The following is a 26,380-nucleotide window of genomic DNA, read 5'->3' as shown; positions in this document are numbered from 1 at the left end:
TATGTATATAATATGTATATACATATATATGTATAAAACTATGACAGAGCTATCTGTTTCTTGTGAAAGTTCTACAATAAACCAAAGAAGAAAAAATTGCAATTTCTAATAAGATAAATTAGGAACTGCATTGAAAACAAAATTGACTTTAATGGGCAAGTAATAAAAAAATCACATGTATCTCTATATGTATAACTCATTCACTTCAGTCCTCTATGGGAAACTCTTTTGCTGCATTTCGATTTTTGAGTTATGTATATCTTTGCATATAAGTACAGGGGTATAAATGCAATCACCCAAGTGTAGATTTTCTGTTTTTTTTTTTTTCTTGCTTTATGACTGATAGCTCAAAAACATGTATATTCATTGCAACATGATTCATAATAGCTAGATATGGAAACAACCTAAATGTTCTTCAATGTGTACATATGAATGTATAAGGGACTATTATTCAGTCTTGAAAAGAAGGAAATTCTGCCATTTATAATAACATGGATGCTAAGTAAAAGTCATAGAGTCAAAGGCAAATAATACTGGCATCACATATATGTATAATCTAAACAAGAAAGTCATAGAAATAGAATAGAATGGTGGTTTCATGGACTTGGGAGAGGGAAAAATGATTCAATTAAAGGTTACAAACTTAGTTTTTACTTCTGAGGATTTAAAGTACAGTATAGGACTGTAGTTAATAATATTTGAACATTTCTGAACATAAATCTTAGACATTCTTACCATACTCACTTACACACACCTACACACACATGCACAAGTCACCTATATGAAGTGATGGATGTGTTAATTATCTTGATATTAGTAATGACACCACAATGTATACTTAGATCAAATCATCATGTAGTATACTTTCAGTAAATACAATTATATTTGTCAGTTATTCTTCAATACAGTTGGAGGAAGAAACAAAACCATATATATATATATAGTTTCATGTTAACTTGTGATGAGCTGCTTTGTAGTCTGAAAACTCAGTTTCCCATAGAGGACTGATTAAGCCAGTTTTCTAGACTTCCCCTCATTTTATGTTCCCATTTTGTACATTTCACAGGAAAAATGAAGCAATGAGGCACTTTTTCTCGCAAGTTATTTATAAACATGTGATGCTAGATTTTGTTGAATTGTGTGTGCTTGGAATATATCAGTCTTGATGAAAAACAGATCAGAGGCAATGGAGATATCACCATATTTTCCTAGCCATGTAATTCTAATCACTACCCTTAAAATAGTCACGCTTGTGCCTAGAGATTAGTAAATATGCTACTAATAATGATTTCTTGTTGAGCAAATACTACACTAACATTTCATTTAATCTTTCATCACAACTCTAGTAGCATTTTCCCATGTAGAACTTGCATTTTATAACACATAAGTAATTTACCTTGAAATCAAGTATTGATCTACAGTGAAACCAAGGTTCAAAGAGATACAACTCTACACCTCATGCTTAGTTTCTATGCCATCCACCACCCAAGGAAGTCAACGGAGAATGAAGCCTCTAGATAATTAGGAACACATGTGAATATGTCAGCAGCTCTTCCCCCTGCTAGCTCTCCCTGCTGAAATCCTCTCCCTTATTTGAGGTTTGTTTTCCAGGGTTTAGGGATATATAAATCCAATGGATGTGGAAAAAAATTCAATTCTTTTCTTCTATGTTGTCTGGACTGGATTGCTTAACCTGGCTGAATAATTCTTACCTCACAAGATTATGATTATTGTGAAAAGTGGAGTTTACCCCATAAAAGTCATATAGTAAGTGCTTAATAAATGTGGTTCTTATCTGCTACTTTGCCATGAAGTCAACTATATTTCTCATAACTAAAAGAACTTCTTTATTTCACCATGATTTTATGGGCCATTGTTTTACCCTTCCTTATCATGGATGTATGGTGACGTTCTCTTTCCCTGACTAAACTGTGAAGTATTTGATGTCACCATAACCTGTTTTAACCGCCACCTTTGCTTTCACTCTTCAAAATGTGGAATAGTACATCATTTTTGTCAAGAAAATTCTGGCACAGAAAGAAACTATGTGAACAATTTCTTGAATATTTTAAAGCTGTATTAGTAAAGATTAGCAGATCATGAAAACTAGAAGCAGAATAAAAAGGAATTGGAAACTGATGAAATACATGCGTAATTAGAAACTTTTCAAGTGATCCTTGACTCTAATCAGAGCTATTTGTATTGTTCTGAAATAAGACTATCTGAAGCAATTTATTGATGAGTGAATTAATTAGGTCATTAGGCCATCCTGATGACCTAGGCACACTTCAAAACTATCCAACTTACTGTATCACTGATATTAATACTGAACTATATTGTGACTTGAAGAATTGCCAAGACCACCAGTGTCCCTCATCCAAAACTGCTTGAGATTGGACTAAATGAAAAAAATATAGGATAAATTTCCAGGGGCACAGTTACCTTAATAATTTTGAATATGTGGTGAATTATACTCTTTATCATGTAAATAACCAAGAAATCTACCTTAGACTAAGTATTTGAGTCTGAGAACTCTTAATATTTTAAATCAAGCATATATTAAAAAGGAAAACTAATTCTGAATTTTTAAGAATAGAAATGATGAGAAAGTAAAAAAAAATAGGACTATTCCATTAATGTAGCACTTTGTTATGGAATATGGTTGGACTATAAGAACTTAGTTTTCTTTCAATTATGGTGAAGAAAGCAATGCAACAAGCAAAATAAGTGGTGAACTAACAAAGAAACTGAAAAACTTACCCTAAGAACTTTACTGGGAAAATACCTAGTTTATATTTTTGGAATAGCAATAAGAATAGAAAACATAGTAGTAACTCCTTTATTCATTCGAAATCAGAACACCTCCCCCCTGCCCCAATCCAGGTAACCTGACAAAGCACACTAAGCGACTTGTAATAAATACTCAGGTTGCTTATTTATATTCATTGATCCACCTAGAACACATTTGGGCTCACATTTTAGTGGCATATGCACTCATGCATGATGAATGATTCCAACCAGGTCACTACTCTCAAGGTACATTACAGTTTAGTGGGGGTCCCAGAAATGTAACCAGGTAATTATGATACCAATTACCATCATTTTAAATGGGAGGCAGATAAGTTTGCCTGAGGGAATCAGTAACAGAATTTGGGTAATTGACATCCTAGCTAGTCTGTGACAGGTGAGTGGGCTGGGGAGAGGGAGTGGAAGTGCTTGGAGAAGGTATTCACCAGATGGGTTGGGTTAGAAGGAAGGTTATTTCAGGCAGAATATAAAAGAATATGGACTCTTGGAAATAACAGCAGTGCTGTTTATAGACTCAAGGAGTAAGAACATTAGGAAAAGTTTGAAGTTGAAATGGGAATAATCTTTAAAGGTCTGTTGCTGGGCTAAAAGGTTGTCAGGCTTTAAATAGAAGCAATAAGCAAAAGATTGAAAGTAAGAATATCATATGTAAATATGTGTTTTAAAGCATGTCTGACTAAAGTGTGGAGGCTGAGTTAGAATTGGAAAAGATGAAGGAAAGAGAAAATTACTAACCCCAGTAATAGGGGTAAAGAGCTACGTATCAGACAATATATGAACCTAATCAGTATGTGATGGAACAATTATTTCTTCAAATTCCTCCTGGACTGCTCAGCTGGTTTCACAGCACTAAATATTATATGAGTGTTTAAAATTATTGGATCAAAAAATTCTAACTTTACAAGAAACTTACTTTAATTAAAGTACTTAAAGTACTTTAAGTAACCTTTAATTAAAGCTTACTTAATTAAAGGTACAGAAAACTTTAGATAAAAATAAAGTGAATGTACTAAGCCATAATACATTGTCAAAGATATTAATAGGATAAGTGATGAGGGATGGAGTAGTAGATAATAACAGAATACTTCAGCAGGGAAAATATGAAAATACATGTTATGTATTTTTTTGACTCAGCAGACTTTAATTATATATAAAAAAAGTTATTTTTTCTCCTGCATTTGGAGCATATGATTTTGTATGAACCCAAAGAGGAAAAAGTTTACATGAAAATAAAAGTTACTGTATGTAAAGAAAATAAATTCAGAAAAAGAATTCTAAGTGTTCTTTCCCTTGGGGGTTCTTTCATGGGAAATGGAGTCATGGATTATACTGATTCAAGAGAGTGACTAAACTAAGTTAATTAGACTGTCTTGACAATGAACTTGAACTGGTAGGTAGAAATACTACCTAGCAAATCCAAAGTGCTAAAGCTATAACAAGTAAAAGGATTGTCCTTTGTGTTCTGAATATATGTCAATGAAAGATGTCAGTTTAGAGAAAAAAGTAAAAGCAGACTGCTGGATAGAAGCAAGAGGTAATGGGATAGCCATAGAGAAAAAAATTGAAAAAGCCTAGTTGCTGATTACTTTCTAAGTAGGGCTATAAAGGCATAGCTAGCTAACATAGGTAGATAGACTATAGGTATGGCTATCTAGAGATAGGGTTATCTATCTACATTCATATACATATATGTGTACATATAAGCATGTGTGTAGATATGTATTCATGTGGCTTCCCCATTGAGTCTACATGATTCCTTTGTATCTTTACAATACTCTTTACATTTTTGTTCAACTTTGTTTCAGTGGGTTTATCTTTGAAGTCAAATAATTGGTAACCAAGACATATGTTTCCTGTATTAGCAACAAAATTGGGCAAGAAATTCCAGTGTCCTTGGGCAAGAAACTATTCTGAAACTAAGCATACCAATATATTAAAAATATGCAACCTTTAAGAGTATGTTTCTGTTTTGTTTATTCATTTCTTTTGTTTCATTATCTCCCACATATGAATAAAATTATAGGATATTTTCCTTTCTCTGTCTAACTTACTTCACTTAGCATAATACCCTCTAGGTCCATCCATGTTGTTGCAAATGGCAAGATTTCATCTTCTTTATAGCTGAGTAGTAAACTAGACTTTTGGTCGATTATAATGCAGTATATACAGATGTCTAGTAATAATGCTGTACACCTGAAGCCTACATGTTATAAACCAATGCTACTTCAATAAAAAGATTAAATATGCAACCTAACAAGTCCTAAAATGAATCACTTCATCTTAATTTCATTTTTATTTTCCTACCTATACCCATACCCTTTGACCCTTTTTTACTGCTTCCTCCCTCTCAACCTTAGAAACTTCACTTTACCATTGTATTCTAGTTTTTATAGTATTTTGTTCCATTGAATCATCCAGTATATAAACATCTGTGTCACTGTCATAGTGACCTGCTTTATTACACAAAATTCCCTTAGGATCCTCTTAAATCTTGTAAAAAGCAGCATTTCATCTTTACTCATGGCTGGATGATATTCCATTGTGTGGATATATCACATCTTCATAATGTAATCCTCTATCAGTAGACAAGGGTTATTTCCATATTCTTTCTAGTGTAAATAATTCTGCAATAAGTGCTGTAGAGCATGTATTATTTTTGAGTTGACGGTTTAATATCTTACTTTTTTTTTTGATAATGGCCATAAGTGAGATTGCTGCATCCTACATTTCCATTTTTAGTTTAGAAAGGCAAACCCAGCTTGCTTTCTAAAATGGTTGTACCATTATACCATAATGTAGTATGGTTTCTTTTTCTCGGCATTCTCTCCATCACTTATTGTTGGTAAATGTATGAATTTTTTTTAAGATTTATTTATGCATTACAGAACTGGGGTACAGGCCTGAGGTGTAAGGTGCCCTGAGAGGATTCACCAGAGACAGTGGGGAGCAGAACAGGCCGACTGATGAAGCACACTGCTGAGGGGAGCAGTGGGCGTCCCGCAGAGGTCTGCCCTGCCAAGTGGATCACCTCCAGGGCGATCGAATTGCAGAAGTGGCTTATGACTCTCAGTGCTGTGCTTTAACCCACCGGCGCCACCAGGCAGGGCCCAAATGTACGAATTTTTAACGTCATTCCTAGATTCATTAACTACAGGAGTATCTTGCTTCTTTTATTGGATGTTTCGTGTTTTTGTGGTATTTCATAACACTCTGTGGAGCGTTTCGACAGGTATCTTCTAGGACATCAGTTTAGAGTTAAAGCATGCTCTTTCCTAAGTGAGAAAAGCTACTGACTGCCTGGTTCTAATCAAGGCGTAGTTTTCTAGAGCACAAAAGTAACTGCCTGTAATATATCCTACATCCCTTGTCTCCGGATATATAAATAGATCTCTACCTAGGCGTTCAGGGGGTATTTGAAGACAGGAACAGAGATGAAAAGTAGGCAGTCAGATGGATCATCTTCTGCTACCAATAGCGAAAAATAATGTTATCATGCACTAACATTAAAAATTACTTATTTTTCTCAATTCCTATCATTTTTAGTAGAATTTTCCTAGCACTTGGTATTCCTAAACACCCTGAGAATAGAGGTATATACGGATGGGTGGATGAAGGTTGTATGGCTGACTGAATAAACCGCTAAGCTGTTGAAGAGCAGTACTACATCTTTTGTATGTACTTACATACTTACTGCAGCTTATTAAATAAGTGGGAGGTCTAACAACTACCCACAGACTTGAAAATCTCCCTCCAACCCTTCATACAATATAGAGCTGACACCAATGACTTCTTACCCAGCAGTAAGCGTCAAACAAAATTTCTCTCAACCACTGTATACAGAGCAAGGATCCCCTGCATGTAACTGCAGGGAAGAGACAAGGGAGCCAGAAATAAGCCAAATACAGATGATGAAGAACTGTCTTCTTCAATCAGTCCTAACAGAGATTTGTATTTATTGCTTGTTATAAAAACTTTATTACCCTTTTTATAACTCGAGCTGTCCAGTGTTTGATTTAACCAGAAAACATGCTAGTAATTTGCTCTTCAGTACATACATATTTTTCAAGATCTAGAAGTTATTGTCATAGCTATCCTGTTCTTTCCTTCCATGAATCAGTACTTTAAATGAAAAGTGCAGGTCAGACATAAGATATAGAGAAAGGGCCCTGTCGGGCAAGAAAGTGTACTGTTACATTAGTTTTAGATAGCTTGCCACTGGGAAAATTAGCTAAGTTGAATATGATGTATATTACAATTTTCTACATGCAAAATTACCATGAATTACAAATTTATATGGAATAGGTTACTTATTTAAATAAAAATTGAGAGTCATGTAGATATTGATTTTATGCATGCTTAGAGGAATTTGCAATAATGTGTTTCACAGAGACGTTCATACAAGAAAACCTCCATCTACTCTTTCTTCATTCTCATCCATCCATTTTATGATATATCTTCCTGAGGCCTCAATCTTCAAGATTTCACTTTGGCTTTGATTTAGTAATAATAGTAAGGCATATGCTTTATTAGGTGCTACTGCATGTTTGTATCCTCAAATGATGGCTCGATTTAGTATTGCTCCAGAGAAACATTAATTATTTATAATTATGGGATTTGATTCACTCTGAGAGAAGCAATTAGAGCATTTAAATGTAATAGAAAAATAAGCAATACTTAGTAAGCTCTACTATGTGCTTTCCTCCCCAATGTTATCTAAAATTGAGATTCTAACAAAAACTTTCCTGTTCTAAAAAAAATGTCCATTATTCCAAATGGGATTAAATTAGCTGTGTTCTTAGTGAGTGTGCTGCTGCTTAGGAAACCCTTTGGGGTCTGGGGAGGGGACTAATGGGAAACTATAAAGCTCTTGGTATAAACAGGAGTGTAAATCATTCATGGGTTTAGTCAGTTCTAACCCCAAGAATGTATGGGCTTGGGAAAGGATTATCCAAACAATATTTCTTTTCCAGGCTTCTCTTCAGAGAAAACAGCTGGCTTGGATTAAAAGAAATGGATTTAAACAAGAACTAAATAGAAATGTTTTGAGCACCTTACCAGACTCAGGTAAGAGAGAGGGAAAGGGAATGCATTTCACTCTGTCCCTTTATGTCATTGCCTTTTACTCTCATGGAGAAAAGAGGATAAAAATATATTACATAGATTACTTTAGCTATTGAATTACAGATTTTTAGCCCAATAATATGTGACAGATTTACAAGACTCTTGTGAAAGATAAAGCTACACTTCTCTTATCCAACCATTCTGAAACCATGGCCTATATAGGAAAGGCATACAAAGCAAATAATTTTATGAGATCATGCCAAAATGCCTATTTTGCACCTAGGTAGTCCTCATATATTTATTACATAGTGACTCCATCTAGGAATGTTGCACCAAATAATAGGTTTTCCTAAGCCCAGTTTGCCATGCTTTGAGCAGTGAATGTCTAGATCTTCCAACCAGCAAGAAGAGCTAGTAGTGTAAACTACACATAAGTTTAAGATGCAGACATAAGTGGAGGAGGTGAAAGGTGCTAAAGAAAAAACATCTGCTTTAACGGTCTGGAAGAATTTATAACAACTGACAAGATTCAATTTCTCCACACCTTCAGATGCCTTGAGGCAATACTGTAGCTTAGAACTCATTGTGGTTGGAATATAAGATTATTTTTAGATGGATTTTCAAAAGCAGGCCTGATACTATATTCTTGTGTTCCTGCAACTGAGTAGTAATGGAATTTCAGAATCTGGATATTGTACAAAGCCCTTTCTCAGACGTACTTCTCAGACATTCAGCACCACATTGTTAATCACACTTCTTCTCTTCTGCTTTCAATTAGCACAAGTTACTGGGGCTGATGTTCCTGGAAAGAGACACCTTATTAAATTCAACATAGCTGCAGCTGTAGCTCTTTGTAAAACTATAAATCGGTCTGCTGAGGTTGTATAGTGATAATCGAGATATTTTTAAAGAAGTTTAGCTTCCTATTATGTCTGCAACTATTTAATCAATTTAACAGGGGCTCCAATATATAAATTTTAAAAGGTTCAAGCCATTTCCTATCTCCATGGCAGTCAAGGACACATCCCTGTTTTCATCACTCTGCACCTAGCAAAAAACGAGCTCTGGGATTTGAGTTTAAACCCTGGATTTACAATGCACTGATGTTTGTTATACTTATTAATGACAAAGCTGAATGATTTAATATACTACATAGAACATGTAATTTTATGAACACTTGAAGTTTTGCTTCCAAAAATAACAAGACAGGTGGATTCTTGCCTGAGATCTAAAGGAAGCTGAGAGCTGGAAGGAAATAATTGTCCTGCTTGGAATTAGCAGATATCTTTCAGCTGTTTTCAGTCCTCCTTATCTCTAACAAACCAACAGCACAGACCAAATATATTTATCTGTCAAGCTACTCATCAAAACAAACACCAAAAAAAAGAGGAGAAAATACAACCTGTGTCTGTATCTCTTCTAAAAATATAAAATGAATTTAAAACAACTCCTAAGAACATCTCTTATCTGCCTAAAAAAGAATTCTTCTAGTGAACAGACAGACTTCAAATTCCAGGAGAATGTGATTCATGCTTACCAGTCAGTAATTATTAAGTCAGTATTTCTTACCTAGTAGGACAAATCAAAATCATTCATAGGACTTTTGAAAACACATCTTCATTAGTACCAACTCCAAGGTGGTGGTCAAAAAGTCTAATTGTTGTTACAGACCCATAGGTAATTTTTATGCAATACACTATTCATTTGTTTGTACTGGGTTAATTTATACAACAATTGTGATATTTAAAAAGATTTATTTATTTATGCATACAGAACTGGGATACAGGCCAGAGGTGCAGGGTAGTGAGTGGCTTCACCAGAGACAGAGTGGGGAGCAGAACAGGCCAAGTGATGGAGTACACTGCTGAGGGGAGCAGCGGGCAGGTAAGGAGAGGTCTGCCTCACCATATAGGTCACCTCTAGGGCAGGGATAGAACTCATGCTGAAGTGGCTTTAGCTTCTTAGTGAGGTGGTTTAACCAATGCACCAAAGGAAGGGCCCAACAATTGTGATCTTTAGTAGTATATTCACCTTAATATTTAGCTAAGTCCATAACTACATACAGTTTTGTTCTGTGGTTAATACCATCTAGTCCTAACTCAGTCAAACTGAGCCAACAAAGTGTTCAAAGTGAAAGTTCTTGGTCAGGCAAAACTGTCATGGTAAATCCCAACAACATTTCCATGTCAGGGAACAGAATTTAAGAGAATTCACAAATAGGCTAAAGCAAGATACATCTGCACCAAGATAAATCAGAACCAAGGACAGCACCAAGCAAGACAGGGAAATTTGAATTCCAATGAACTGCTTTGGTTTTTAGTCCAAGCCATTCAAACTTACTGAATCAGCCCTGACTCTGTAACAATTCCTCAGATCTTGGTAATTTTAATCAGTAGTATTTACCACATGTGGAGCTTTTTAGGCCAACTCACATCTCCTAACTTATATCCTTTAATTCTGAAACGGTGGTGCACAATCAAGGACAACCATGTATTTTAAAAATCTCTACAGTTGCTTCAGTTGTGCACCACTGATTTAGAAGCAGTTAATTCTGCGATTCATCAAAATCACCTGGACACTTGTTAAACTTGAGTTTCTGAACTTTACCTTCAGAGTTTCTGATGCAGAGGATCTGGTGTGAGAGTTAAGAAAATGAATTCCTCATAAGCTCCCAGTTGATTGTGATGCTGCTAGTTTGGGGAGTACATTTTGAGAACCATTGGCATAAATTATAATTACAAATTACCTCAATCCAAATTCCAAATGGGATAATCTGCCTCATTTGCCAAGGAGATCTTTGTTAGTAGCCAAAAGTAAAACCATATTATCTGACTCACTTTATGATATATCTGAAAGAATTCTATGGTCTTTAGAGCCCTCAAACCTCTCATCATTTGATTGCTCCACCTGATGTTTCTGTCACCTTCTGACACTAATTTGTTGCCATGGGCTAAATTGTGTCCCTCCAAAATGAGGCCTTATCTCCTAGTAATGCTGAATATAAGCATATTGAAACTAGCATTTTTGCAGAGTCAATCAAGTTAAAATGAGGTCAGTATGATGGACCCTAATTCTTATTAAAGGCAGGGAGGGGAAGGTGAGAGACAAGGAGGGAAAATGATGTTTGGACATGTGTGGAGAAGAAAACTGGGTGACCGGTGTGATATATCTACAAGCTAAGGAATGTCAGGTGTTGCTAACAAATACCACAATAGAGGAGTGAAGTCAAAGAAAAATTCTATTCTAGAGATGTCTGAGAGAGCATGGCCCTGTGGACACCTTGATTTCAAACTTCTAACCTCCAGAAAAATGAGGCAATAAATTTATGTTGCTTTAAAACACCCAATTGTTTGATATATTGTCATGACAGACCTAGGATACTTAATATACCTGTCATAGCTAATAGTAAGGAAATAATTATTTCCTTAGTAATGCGTAGTAGTTTACAAATTACTCTTGTTATCATTTTTATTATAAGTAGCTGAGTGAGAGACATTTTAGTAATATTCTTATTTTACAAATGAGGATATGAGGTTCAGTAAAGTTGAATAAACTGTTATCAAAATAAAAAGAGTTAAGTAGCAGTTACAAGACTGAGACCTCTTACCCTTTATACCTTTTCAGTTTACAATTATATTCTAATCAAAAGGAGATAACACTGGCAACTACTACATAAAAGATGCCATGAAGGAGAAATTTCAAAGCTTATAGTTTTGATTTAACACCATTAACAACAAAATTAGGCATGCCTCCATTGAAAGTGGTAAGCCCATAGATTTAAGTCTCATCTTTGAGTTCAAATCTCATTTTCACTACTAATTATATACATATGTCTATAAATGAGTTAAGTAACTTATCTGAGCCATTGTTTTCTTATTGTCAAAACTCAATAGATTAATAATCACCACATTGGAGTGTTAACGGATATAAATGAGAGCACATATAGAATTCACAGCAGAGGCCTGACAGACAATTGTTACTTAGTGTGTTAATTTCCTTGTTCTTCCTTTTGCCTTAGATCAGATGAATAACACTGAAATTAACTGACCAACACTGAATAGCTTAGATTTCTGAACATACGCTTAGGAACCAATTATTCATCTTCATATATGGACAAGTAGCATTAACTTCATTAGAATCATAGTTGACACAGAAAAACCCTGGATATTTTAGTTTTACATTCCTAGAGGCTGAGGCAGAGTTAAGTTAGAGACACTTTTCAACTTTTTGATTAGGAGACATTTAGCATTTGGTTGTTATTTGACCTAGAAAACATGTTCTGTTCATAGTGTGGAACATAACAAGAGGAGTAGACTGACAATCAAGATTTTGATGACATGGATTATTCCTGGACCCTTGTATAGCAGAAAGAAATCATTGGTAGTGTCAGTTCTAAGGCACCCCCCCCAGAGTGTAACATAAAAAAATAGAGCAACTGAAGGTCAGAAAAATTGTCATCACTTATTTCCAGAACCAGATCCTCTTTTGTGATCAGAGCCACAATGGAGCCTCATGTCACAGACCCAAAACTCCTGGGCTTCATTCTGGAAACCTCTCCCACTTATCATAACAAAACCATGACCTTTTAATATTTAAAGAATGTATTATTTGCACAGTCAGGCTTTTTGATGGCAGAGGATGCGACATTAAGTATTTCAAATGAATTGAATTGAAACAGTACATCTTTTAAAACAAGTTATTGTTTGTGAATATTACATGCCCCAAACATTTTTTGCATTATCAGTGTCCAGGCTACTAGAGATTAGTAAACATTCTACCAGAGAGTAGATGCTGAAAGATTTATGCAGAAGAGGGAATTAAGAGTTTAAAAATAACAGTCCAGGAATCCAGGGACTAGTGCTCACTCTAGATGAAATGATCTCCATTAAGAGCACTGGTGATTGGGTTGATCAGAAAGGGGATGACCAGCACTGGAAGACTGAATTAAAAAATCATGAAGAATTTAAATAGATTTGACTTTGATATACTGCTCTTAAAAGATCACCAGCATTAACTCCAGGCAGAGAAAACATTCTAGTTACTGAACCTAGCAAAACACAACATAAGACTCCTTTCCTAGTGTTTGGTTGTCTTTGAAGGTAGAAATTAAATGCCTTCTCTTTCTAACTAAATAGTGCTGTGTTAAACATTCTTATACATGAGTCTTTCTTAGAATCTCTGTGAAGGTCTTGATTAAGTGTGCCAAATGACCAGTTTCTAGCTGTTCTGGATACATGTGCCTAATTAGCTTTAAAAAGATGTTACATGTTTTCATTTAAACTACCATTTATCCTACAAAAAAAAAATTCTACACATCCTACCTGTGGAAGTCATTAGGAATATAAAATACTAAAATGAAAAATATTTGGTTCTCTCAAAAGTTCCTAGGTGACAAGTAAAACAAATAATATTTTTTAAAAGTACAAAGTTTACATGTGCATGTAAGGAAAAAATAAATAGTAGATCAAGGCTGAAAAATCCCCCCAAAACATGGATTACTTTTAATAAAGAAGAGTTATAGATTATTGCAATTTTCATATGATGTTTGGTTTATGGGGAATATTAGGCCATCAATCAGCAGTAAATCACAGTGGTTAAGATGGTTCAATTCAAACCACTTAACATCCAAATCCTGCTTGGCCACTGAGTGCTAATGTCCTTGGGTGGGTTTTAACCTCTGATCTTTAGGAATTACCTACAGTTTTGACTTCAATATGAAAATATACATGTAAAGTAATCACCATAAAACTTAACATAATCAACAACTGGTAAACATAACTTATTGTTACAGTACAGTTATCATTATTGCTTTTATTATAAATAGTAATACATAATTTATAAACTGATAGAAATGACAAAATAAAGTAAAAAATAATTAGACTCATGCATTTCACAATTATTTAGGATAAGTAACCAAAAATCCCTTCAGGTTTTCTACTATAGCAGATGATCTGAACTACAGATCTATACCCTATATTGAAACAACTTAAATGGCATAATGGGTGATTTTTTTTCAAGAAGCATAATTAGTTCTATAGGTTACCAAATTACCAGGGTGCGTAGAAAAAAATAATCTGAGATGTAAGATACAGAAAAAAAATATAATAGGCATTGAGCTACCTGATATCAGGGGTTTAGACCAGATTGCCACCTAGATAGTATATTTATTTTTAACACCAATGTCTTTAGCAATAATTTGTGTCTCTTGGGGGATAAAAATCCTGCCAAGTGGCTTCAAAGCTGCAATTATAATGCCTCCACACGAGACAAAGGTGGCAGATTGGAGTGTGAAATTTGCTTAGGAGATCTCCTGTCAATCTACTCTTGATAATGCTCTGGCAAGAATCTCTCTCAACTGGCTGCTTCCTCATGTGCTAAAATGCACTTCTACCAAGGAGCCCGCATGGCTGCAGAGGAGGAAGTGTTGCCGTGAACTTGATCTTTTCTCTTCACAAGCTCCAGGAAAAGGCATGCGAAAAGTGCCATCTGCAGTCTGTGGCTCTTTCTGATCTCATGCAGGCCTTTGACAGTATTAATAGAAGAGTGTTACAACAACTTCCCAGAAAATACAGATGACCAGAATTCTTGGATGGCCTTGTTTAATTCACCATTGTCATCTCCAGATGAATCCATTAGGGTAGGAACCAGAACTATCTTTTCTAGGTTATGTCACAAGTGGAAGGAAAGAGGGAGAACAGGAGATGATCAACAAGAATATGCTGTAAGTCTGGTCTCTATTCATATCCTCCTATCTGGTCTCAGGAGATGTTACTAATAAAACCATTCAGAGATTTCAGATATATCTTTAGGTCTGTAACATTTCTTGGATGGGTAAAAGAGTAATGAGGGGTCAAGCGTAGGACTAGTACTTGGGCCAACAAAACTGCACATTTTTTTGGACAGGTAATTTTGACTGTGTGTCGAGAAAGCAACAGTTTACTTAAGAGCCACTTTATCTAAATTAAACATCATGACAGACCAATAATTAATTGGGCATTCAAATTGCATTCTGCCAGGACAATAGTTGTGGAATTTATCCTCCTACCTGTCTGCTAGCAATTAGGGATTAATAAGAAGCTAAGGAAGAAAATAAATTTAATGTGGATTCATTGGTCATTTTTCCTTGACTACAGTTTATTTGTTCCACCTGGCAATTTAGGCCCCTAATTGCTGAACTATTCATTTTCTAAGAGATCTTGGACACATTTCCAATGCTACGGCAATAGAAATTCTTGGGAATTCACATAATGACATTTTGTTAGCGGCTTTTTTTCAGAGAAACTTAAAAACAAACACAATATATGGAGGAGCATAATAATGAGGTGCTAATGAGAAGTCTGGGACAATAACACCATAGTATGTGACATGTGGGATAATGAGGGAAGAAACTTACTAAGTTCACTGCTAACAAAGTTCCAAGTTCTATTTCTGTGTGCTTTTCAGTTCAGTGGAGAATAGCTGCATCTTTTAGTGGTATGAGGGATCACTGGGTACAGAGGATGGAAAGGCCAGAAGGAAAAGGTAGAGATGGACCTCAAGGGAAATATTTATGCATTGATTGCCCAGGAAGAAAAATTCAAAAAGAATCTAAAGTGAGAAATGTCTAAGTAAGAAAGGTAAGAATTCCATAGAGCAAAGCCTTTTTAAAGGGAATCAAGCCTGTGCCCCCATGTTCCTGGAAGCATTATTCACAGTAAACAAAAGGTAGGAACAATCTAAAAGTCCATCAACAAAGGAAGGGACAAACCACACGTGGCTTATGCATACAGTGGATTATTGCTTAGCCTTGAAAAGGAATGAAATTCTGACACAGGCTACAGCATGGATAAACATTGAAAACATTGTACTAGGTGAAGTAAATTTGACAAAAACCCAAATATTATATATATCATTCTTATGAGGCACCTAGAATAATCAAATTTGTAGAGACAGAAAGAAGAATGATGTTTACAAAGGGCTGGGGGTTGGAGGAATGCATGGAAAGTTAGTTATATAATGGGTACAGAGCTTCAGTTTCAGAAGAGGAAAACATTCTGGAGATGAACTGTGATCCTGATTGTACAACAATTAAATAAACTTAATGCCACATACTATATACTCAAAAATAGTTAAATGTCAAATTTTGTCACATATATTTACCACAATAAGAATGTTATCAAATAAATATTTAAAACAACTTCCTCAAGTTAGTCCTAAAAACTTAGTGAAAATGGAATCCTTCAGGAGCTATTCTAGTTCTAGTTTGCATAGAAGGTAACCACATTTGGTGATATTTTCAACAAGACAAAAAAAAAAGGCAGGAGAAAAAAAAATTTAAATAAATGTGCTGAAATCCTTTTGAATTTCTTGAGGTAATTTTTTTATTGATGGAAGTAGCAGAGAGAATTAGCAGAATTCCTGATCCTTTCCAGTAACTATTCAAGTGCTTATTTGGGGGTGGGGTGAATGTGCATAAACTTTTACCAGAAATATACAATCCTTCTATTATATTTGCTACTGCTTTTGTTCATTTGTATCCTAGACATTTTCCCCATCACTTATAAGTCCTAGAGGAGAAGGCTCATTATATTACTGCTAAAACAGGGTTTTAAATATCTATGTTCTTCCTTGTAGCACTAGTTTTGTAAACTATCACCTAGTCACTGGACATCATAAAATTCTCATTCCTCATTTGTAAAATAAACTGTGATAAGGATTAAAGTGTCGGGCAGGTACCTGTTAAAGAATGCAAAATAATAACCATAGTTGTCTTTCTTGCCCCTTTTTGAACTACATTAAATTTTCTTATAAAATGCTTCCCTAAATTCCACCATGTCACATTCTGGGTTATAAATTATCATCTTTCTGTTCTCTCTAGAACTTTCTAAATAACTTTAATTGTTGAGAGTCTCTTCAGTTCACCCACTCTTTTTCAGCACTCACCTGAGAAAAGCTTTCTATTTTCTACACTTGTTAATTGTTCTCTCTCCCTGTGCAATATTTAATATTTTACTGGGCAGATATATAAAGCTCTGAAGTTGTAAAGGATAAAGCATGGGCTTACATTGATAATTAAACTTAGATTGTCACATATGACAAGAACCTAGCTTACAGCAAAGTTTAATTCTTCTTTTATACACCATCAATACTTGTGAATAAATCCAACTCTAGAGGCAGAACAGAAATGAGAATCCAAGGTCAAGACAAAAAAGATAATTAAAGCCATTTGAAGTAGAAAGGCAAATTATTGTCAGTGATTTTCATTATTTTCAACTATAGTATCATCTAATTTAATAGACATGGTATTTTTTAATAACTGGGAAGAAATTTAAAGCAAAGTAAGAAGTTCAACAGGTTGCACAGTAAGAATATTTGCATGAAAACAGACTGACTTCATATATTAATGCATTTCATCCAGTGAGAAAAAGAAGCCAGGGCCCTCCCTGGTGGCGCAAAGGGTTAGCAAGCAGCACTGCAAGCTGGCCGCAGTCACTTCAGTGCAAGTTGGATCCCTGTCCCTGAGGTGACCACATTGCACAGCAAATCTCTCCTGACTCGCCCGCTTCTCCCCTCAGCAGTGTACTTCATCGATCTGCCTGTTCTGCTCCCACTCTGTCTCTGGTGAATCCTCTCACAGCCCTTGCACTTCTGGCCTGCACCCCGGTTCTGTATGCATAAATAAATAAATCTTTAAAAAAAAAAGAAAAGGAAGCTACAACAGAAAAGAAAACAAAATTCTACTTGTTTACTTTTCTCTTAGGTATGGCTGTAGTTATATAGGATCTAGCCCAATTTTATTGTTTAATTACGTAAGGTTTATAAGCAAATGCAATGATGCTCTAAAGTAAATAAGCTAAAATGTATATTTTATATTTTTGAAACAACATGATTGAAGAACTAAGTCCAAAATATGCAATTACCCTTTTACACATCTCAAGGAACAATTTTTTCATTTATATAAGTGCTGTACTCTGATCCAGACCTGGGACCATACTTCTCAAAAATGATAGTCCTTATTCCCATTCCTCGTGATAGGATGATCCCTTGTCATGGAAATATTTGAGACTTTCCTTTTCATTTTAATAGCTTTTTCCTTAACTGGGTATAATGCTGTTCTCCTAAACAGCCTTCTAATATTTCCTGCCATCTAGTTGGGGTTTCATTCCCCTTTCTTTTGGTATCTCGTCTCACTTCTCTTGGGTGGGAGATAAGCTGAACTTGAATTTGGAGATGAATTGAGCATGCCCACCTCAACACTTCCTACCTGCCTAGTCTTTGGGCCACAACTGCCACAGGAAGCAAGTTTTCTCTTCCACTTCTCTAGCCTGTGAGGACAGGAGAAGCCCCCTTAAGTGCTGCTTCAAGATTCCCTCTGGTCATTTAAATGATGAACTCTATTGTCATAACTAAAGTCACATACTCCACCATCAGATTTATGAATAATAATCGTTTTTCTGATATACTTTTGTTTTACCTCTCAACTGGTTCAGAAAGCAAGCAGGAAAGAAAGGACTAGTTAGTCCACCCTCTCAAATCCCAACATTCCCAAACTCCCAATTCATTTTTGTATTTTTCAAGTCTGTTTCAACAGGAGAGGAGATGGATGAAAAGAGATGTGTGTGTGTTGCTTTCAGTAGAAAATTCACCTTTACCATCAAACTCTTCAGGGTCATGTGATTTTAGGAATCAGTACCTTTCCTAAAGAAACCAATGTACAAGTATTTATGAAACAACTACTTTGTACTATCCTGTTTGCAAAGTCATTTAAATTGTTAACGACATGGGTTCCAAACAGAAATTAATTGTAACTTTTAAAAATCTTTTAACTTTCAAAAAAATCTGTCAAATATCTTTTTTACCAATTAACTATCCCATGATTATAACTATCCCATGATTATCTTTTTTTTTTCACTAAAACCCATTAGCAAAATTATCATATTTTTAACAAGAATATTTATTTCAGTTAAAAGAGCTAAAAGGTTATTCCCCTCTCTGATTCAGTGAACTCAGGAACTTGATTTGAAAGGCCAGAGTCACACAGGGAGACCGCCAAGCACTCTGTGCATATTTATGGACTTGTTGTTCTTGTGGTAAATACTCTCCTGACAGCCAGTGCTAAATCTAATCAATCATCCCTTAAATACATCATAGTGTAGATTCACCTCACTCCTTCATTAGCATTCATTAGCAATTAATCAACGCAGCAGGAGTCTCTAGAAAGTTCAACAATCCATAAGGTACATTTACATTAAAGATGAGCAAACATGAGGACAGATAAAAAGAAACAAGAGATGAGCAGTGTCAAATCTGTGGGAGAAAACGAAAATCTGATTTGATCGTCAAAAAACAAAAATCAACAGAATTTGGTTATTCAGCCTAAGACTTAAACTCTTGATTAACAAGCAGTAGCCTGCATGACTCTGTGACAGTTGTCACAGACAGATTTAGGCTCCCATCAGCCTGCTGAGTACATTTGTTCCACTTCAAGTAAGCCTTATGTATTGTCATTATATCTTCAAAAGGAACGAAAAGACGTTGTATCCAATTTTTTGCAATTGTGGGCAATAGCTTAATTCAGCCCTTAACTGTGTTCTTGCGGAGAGTTGAGGGTTATAATGGAAGCCTATTTCCCTGCAGGATGAAAAGAAGTCCTGCTGTGGAGTATAATACCCTGAACCCACGGTTGAGAGCTGTATTGTGCCCACTGAAGTGTCTCTTCAAAATGAGAAAAATGAGAGGGGGTGTCCTTTGCTGGTCAGTATCAGGCTAGGGTCAGGAATCATGAAGTCCTCTCCTGCCCAATGCCCCTAAATTCCTCTGAGCTCTCAGCCAACTTAGCCTCAGTTTTACTATCAGGAAAAGACAATCTCAGAAATTTCTTCTTGAGGGTAAAAAAAATTAATAATTCCCCCAAAATTCATTTTGCATGCACATAATTTTAATCCTTTGGCTTAATTATACCAGTTTACCATCTGATTTAAAAGTAATTCCAAATCACTGCTCCCAAGAGAAATGTGCACTAACTGGGTGATTTCTAGACTTCAAAATAATAACATTAGCTCACAGAAATATGGTGTCATAAAGGAAGTTACTACTGAAGTCATGATGAGTTACTAAAACTAATGCCAACTTGGAATAGAAATACTCAATGATAACGGACATATTTTGGTATGGGATACATTTAATTTAGAATACAGAAATATGTGTGATTATAACAGGGTTACAAACAATATTTACTTGGTCCACACATGTTGGTCTTTGACTCAGGCCATGAATTGAAACGATTTTTCTCCAAACAAATACTTCAGATTTCAGTATAATCCAGACCCCCGGCATCTGTAAACTTATCTCAGCAAGCATGAGTACCGAATTGCTACCACTGGGACAGCTTTATTTTGGGAATAGTAAATGGCTTTGAAAGATTTTGGTCTCATACTGCAGTGGAAAGAAAGACCTAGATTTTTTTTTTCCTCTTCCCTTTAAAGAAAATTTTACAAATATTGCAGTTTGTTGGATTGGTCCAGTCTGGTTCTCCATGGTTATAATTCAAAGTGAGAGTGAAGTAGCTGGCAGCCCAGCATGGCTCATCATTTGAGTTTCAGAATAGACTGCAAACTCTTCTGAATCACTACTACCTCTCTTACTGAGTTTTTCTGGGTGTTTTCGAAAGCAGACCATACCCTGGATTATTTTGAAGAAAAATATTGCCTAAATAATATATCTTTAAGTTTTTTTTCCTAGTAATTTTTTGACAAGGTTTCAACTCATATCTGGTGCGCATTTCAGAAGATGGTGGGGTTATGCTTAGATGTGTTGTTGTTTTAAAATCCAGCTTCTTCATTTTATCCCAGCAATTCAGGGCACTGAGGGAAAACAATACAGTCTGGATAGCAAACAGAATTAGCTGATAAAAGCATTAAATTAGAGACAGGTTAAGATATCACTCAGGCCACCGAAGACTAGAGTGTTCTACTTAAGCCCAGTAGTAGTGCACATCCCCACCACACAGCCTCTGCCTGCAGCCATCCGCAGTGACTGACAGGCTCACATCAAGAGGCATCAAACCTTCATACATTTTTAAACACCCCAAATGATCCTAATGGAGAATTTAAAACAATTTGGGAATTCGATATTAGGGAAATGCATTCAAATGCAAGATCAGACAAACATATTAGCCAATACTCAAAGTATTAATGGACCTTAGAACTAAATCTATCCAGTTGAAGATAATTCATAAGGCCTTCTGGACACCAGGGATGGTCTTTCAGATGGGGGTGGAGAGGACACAGGCAGGAAATGGGAATAAAAGGTGAATAAGATGGGGAGGGGGCCGCAGGTCAGGGCCACTGAGAGGCAGACAGAGAAGTAAATGGGCTTAAGTTCTTCTGTTTTCAGATATACTGAATCATGCATTCCACCACTTTGCTGCCATTCAGTCAGATAACTTAGCATTTGCAGCCTCATAATGTCATTAGCTTAAAAGTTAGCAAAACAAGAAAATTTTCATTTGGTCACTGTGCTCATAACTAGATGGTGAGGTGCTACCATGTTACTCCAGAGATCAACATTCCCAAAGCACAAAACAGAAATGCTGCTGAATCTCATTTCTAATAACGTTAGTGAGGGAAAAAAAATGTTTAAACTAGTATGATTTTAACCACATTAATTAATCTCTCTGCTCTGGTTTTCTCATCTCTAAAAGAAAGGTAATAATAGTACTGTTCTCTCAGGGTTGTTGTGAAGGTTATGTGACCTGGTTTTTATAAAGGACCTAAAAGAAGACCTGCTATCATCTGGCATAGTAAACAATGAATGTGGCAGTACTTCTAGTGATTTATTCAATAAAATAAATAAAGGATTCTTTTTATTTCCATGTTTTATGATGTTTTGCTATACCTGGATTTAATGTACATGCTTAATATGCCTGGTTTGCTAAAGCAATGAACCTCATGAAGTGCCCTAAATTTCTTATTTATCTGATACATTCTCAAAAGGACTTTGGGAGAACAATACATGTCTGATAATGTTTTTACAAGTAAAATATGACTTTACCAGAATTAAAATAGATATGGCATATTATAAACTTAAATGCTATAAGAACTCCAATTAAGTTATTTGAAGTTGTCTGAATTACAAAGTTGTCTGTGATTTACTAGGGGACTCTTTCTATCAAGTATCTACACATGCATCACACCAAATGGAAGGTACAATTAGAAAAAAAAAAAAGTTTACTTTTTCCTACTTCCTGGGAAAGTACCATAACTGATACTGAGGAATGAGTGAGAAGAGACTATTCTTTCATAAGTAAGAGTTGTGAATGTGCAAATAAGGTCTATTGTTAGGATAGGACATGTCCATATGGATAGGCTTCAAGGGCAGGACACAAAAGGAAATAAAGGAGGCATTTGCTATCAAATGACATCTCAAACTAAGTGGGAAAAACAATCAGGCAAAGAATACAGAAAGCTACTTTGATGAAAAGAACCACTGGAGAGCTACAAGCCAGAAGAGTATAAGGAGGCATACAGCCAGAATCCGATAACAGTGGACATTCTTCAGATAATATACCAGCTAAAGGGACAGAAGGAAAAAGAACCAACTCATTGGAGAGCCAAAGTATAGAGCAGGAACCTACTAACACAGAGCTATGGAGCATAAAAGAGGGATTTAAGACATAAAGCAATCAAAGAGAGATGGGAAGAAAAAGCCAAGACCTAAGTTCCAGAGAAGAGAACACCAGTGTCTTATTAGGGGCAGCAGTGAGTCCTATTTCACGCCACATGTCAATTAAACAATCACAACTGCTAAAATGAAGGATTCAGAGACCACAACAGTCTCTAATCTATGGATAATCCAGCCACTTTCGTGGCTTCTTTCTTTGTTACTTCAACTTCTTGTTCTCTGAGTGTGAACTATGTCTCTTCCTATTTAGGATACATTTAGCATGCAAATGCTCTGGATTCACTGAAACCGGTACTCAATATACAACTCCTTTTATAGGAATATTTAAATTAAAAAAAAAAAGTCATATGTCACATCTTACATTGGCAGAGTGATGCAAATTAAAACAATACATATTACTAAGAGAAAGAAACCAATCTGAACAGACTACATAATGTGTGATTTTAACTATATCATGATTTGGAAAAGTCAATATGATAAAAACAGTAAAAAGATCAGTGGTTGTGGCCCTCCCTGGTGGCGCAGCGGGTTAAAGCACAGCACTGAGAATCTAAAGCTGCTTCCTCATGAGTTCGATTCCCGCCTGCCCCGTAGGTGACCACATGGTGTGGCAGACCTCTCCTGACCCGCCCGCTGCTCCCCTCAGCAGTGTACTTCGTCGATCTGCCTGTTCTGTTCCCCACTCTGTCTCTGGTGAATCCTCTCACCCTCCGCATCTCTGGCCTGTACCCCAGTTCTGTATGAATAAATAAATAAATCTTTAAAAAAAAAAAAAAAGATCAGTGGTTGCACAGATTGGGAGATTAGAACAGTAAAAATGTACTATATGGTACCAGAGTAATAGGCACATGTCATTATACATTTGTCTAAAGGCATAGGATGGACAATGTCAAAGAGAAACCCTAATGTAAACCATGGATTTGGGGTGATCATGATGAGTCAATGTAGGTTCTTCAATTGTAATACAGTTCTACTTGAAAATATTGACAACACGTGAGGTCAAACTTGAGGACAGCAAGCAATTTAGGGGAAAACTTTGTACCTTTCTTCCAATTTGGCTGTGACCTTAAAACTGCTTTTTAAAAAAGCCAAATAAGGGCCCTCTCTGGTGGCACAGCGGGTTAGGATGCAGCGCTGCAAGCTGGCTGCAGCCACTTCAGTGAGAGCTCGAGCTCCTGCCCCACCCGCTGCTCTCCTCAGCATTGTACTTCATTGATCTGCCTGTTCTGCTCCCCGCTCTGTCTCTGGTGAATCCTCTCACCTCCCCCGCACCTCTAGCTTGTACCCCAGTTCTGTTGAATAAATAAATAAATCTTTTTTTAAAAAAGCCAAATAAAGTAAGAATTCAGTCATTTCCCCAAAGCAGGTGTACTGCCCCCTCTGGAGTGATGTACCATCTCTACTGCTCCTCTTCTTTTCCTAATTCTCAGTGACCTTTGGTTGTTTGGTTGGCCTTTTTTTTTTTTTTTTTAATTCTATGTATTTATTTTTGCATAGAACTGAGGTGTAAGCCAGAGGTGCAGGAGGTAAGAGGATTCACCAGAGACAGAGTGGGGAGCAGACCCGGTGATCTACTGAAATAAACTGCTGAGGGGAGCAGCATGTGAGCTAGGAGAGGGCTGCTTGTCTACTGTGGGTCAGCTCACTGGCCAGGGATTGAACTGAGGCCATGCAGTGGGTTCATAGTGGGAGCACTAAGATTTAACCTACCAGGGAGGCCCCTAACCTTCACTCTTAACACTAAAAGAAAGGTTTGTAGGGCCCTCCCTGGTGGCACAGCAGGTTAAAGCTCAGCACTAAGAAGCTAACGCCACTTCAACATGAATTCGATCCTGGCCCTGGAGATGACCCACATGGTGCAGCAGACCTTTCCTGCCTCGCCCACTGCTCCTTTCATCACTGTACTTTGTTGATCTGCCTAATCTGCTCCCCACTCTGTCTCTGGTGAATCCTCTCAGGGCTTTTACACCTCTGGCCTGCACCCCAGTTCTATATGCATAAATAAATAAATTTTAAAAATAATAAAGAATGAAAGGTTTGTAGGTAAAATGATAAAAATGATTTTGAGCCAGTGAATTGTTCTATGAATCACAAGCAAGTCAAAAAATGAAAAAAATAATAGTTATAAACATAATAGCAACTTGGGTGGGTAGAGAGAGAAACCTCAATAAAAAATACATAGGAACTTGTCTCTATCCTTGCTAATTTTCTTTGTTAGTTTTAAAAGTATAATTTTCAGAAAAGTAAAATTGTGATATGTAGGCAGATAGTAAGTGAGCACCTTAAAATTTTATTTAATTTAGTAATTAATAAGGGAAGAGGAAGACATTAAATAGTGTTCAATTTTTTTTTAAACAAACTAATGTAAAAGGCTATTTAAACAGAAATGTTTCAGTAAGGTTACTATCTTCAATACAAAAGTGGTTAGTGTCTAATAGGGCCATAAATAGAAGCATTCTAGGCTTGTATTTCACTGGACAAATCTCATTTTCATCTCTACTGAAGAAAAATCTACATGTCAATCTCTACCCATATGCTGAAAAACACCCAGACAATAGAAAGTCAAGCTAAGCACTACACTGAAAAAACACCTAGTCATCTCATTTGCTTATTTCCAAGCTTTGAATAATTTTTCTGACACTACTATCACTGTAGTACATGCATGCCTTCCTTAAAAAAGAAAACCCGTGCATATTTTAACCAGATGTTTTCAATAGCAACAGAGCTGTAGCTTATTTGCTACCAGTATGAAGATACCAATATGATATTCAGTTCATAGAGAACATTCATTTTTCCTGAAATTCTCAGTCATCACTCCCTTTAAAATGCTAGGAGTGGGACTCATGCAACCACATTTTGCTAATAATCAAAAGTTGTTCTCATCTAATTCACAAGTGGAAAAAGCAGAAGGGAAAGAAAGCAAAACCAGGAAGATACTCAACATTTTTTAGTGAGTAATAATCATCATTTAGCTTGCAGAAGGATTTATGTGTTGATTATAGTTGTATGCACATAAATTTGTAGGCTAAGACTGGATCTCTATTTTATAAAGCATAATATATCAAAATTCAGATACTTGTGGTCATTAAAGACTTAGAAATGATAAAATATGGTATCATGAAAAATGAATACTCTCCTGCTGAGAATATTAAAGTTTTCTATTATTAACTTTAATCACATCATAGAATTATTAATCAGACAGGTTTGATTCTAGTCTGTCTCATGAAGCACAAATAAGATATTGGTTAAATATTAGTTGCAGAATGTCAAACCTCTTAGAAATAGTTTTCATTTTTGCTTTTCACTAATATCAGGTTAGTATAAATTTTACTTTAGAGGATCCAGGAATAAGATTTGAGGCCTGTAGCATGTAATAATAATTAAGGAAAGCTGTATCCTAAACAGTAACCACAACCAGTGTGTGCCCATTTTAAAATATAAAAACTGAATTAGTTTTGATGTAGTGACAAAGACAAAAATAAAAAAAACCCATAATAAAAACTAGGAACAACTGCATTTACCTGCCTGCTGACACCTCCTTACATGTATACTTCTCACTACGTAGATTAGGTTACACAAATTGTGAAGATGGAGATTGCACTCAAAGAGATTTCTTTATATAACGAATTTCCCTAAAACTTGTAAATGCTGATTCAATTTATAAAATTCAGTTTTCTCAGATTTATCAAGTAACACATTTATTATTCATAACCCTATTTATTGGTGCATTTATGTAGATCTTATGTAAGAATAAACACAATAAATAGAACTGATAAGCTTTAGAGATAACAAAATATCGAGATTTAAATTACAATAAATTATTTTTAAAGTACTTGATAGAACTTCAAAA

This window comes from Condylura cristata, unplaced genomic scaffold (genome assembly GCF_000260355.1).
Source record: "Condylura cristata isolate star-nosed mole 26May11 unplaced genomic scaffold, ConCri1.0 scaffold00009, whole genome shotgun sequence".
NCBI classification, from domain to species: domain Eukaryota; kingdom Metazoa; phylum Chordata; class Mammalia; order Eulipotyphla; family Talpidae; genus Condylura; species Condylura cristata.
The sequence above is the reverse complement of the archived record's forward strand: the minus strand, read 5'-3'. Positions refer to the sequence as shown.